We start from the raw sequence: 397 nt of genomic DNA on the forward strand, positions 1-397 counted from the left end.
AGACACTGCACTGCTCTGTTCCACTAAATCACTGTCTTTCCCCAGGTGTCTTTATTCCCCGACCTTCACAATCTGTTTGTCCATGCGGGGACCCGGAGCCTGAATTAAGATGTGCTGTTTGTAAGCAGGGCACAGAGAGCAGAGATTGTCCCATCACCTGGGATAACCTTCACCAGCAGGCGGATCTCCTGCAGGGACAGAGAGCTTTGGCTGCCTCTTAATCCATCCGTGCGGAGCCCGGGGCCGTCTGTCGCTCACCTGCGGGGCCAGCAGCGGGTCTGTGCGCTGTGCGGGGCCTGTGCGCTGTGCGGGGCAGCTCTGCAGCTCTGCCCCGGGAGCCGCTCCCGCTCCTGCCCTTGTCCCTGCCCCGGGGGCCGCTCCCGCGCCTCCTCCCGCC

The sequence above is a fragment of the Geospiza fortis genome, unplaced genomic scaffold (assembly GCF_000277835.1).
Source record: "Geospiza fortis unplaced genomic scaffold, GeoFor_1.0 scaffold29, whole genome shotgun sequence".
Taxonomy (NCBI): domain Eukaryota; kingdom Metazoa; phylum Chordata; class Aves; order Passeriformes; family Thraupidae; genus Geospiza; species Geospiza fortis.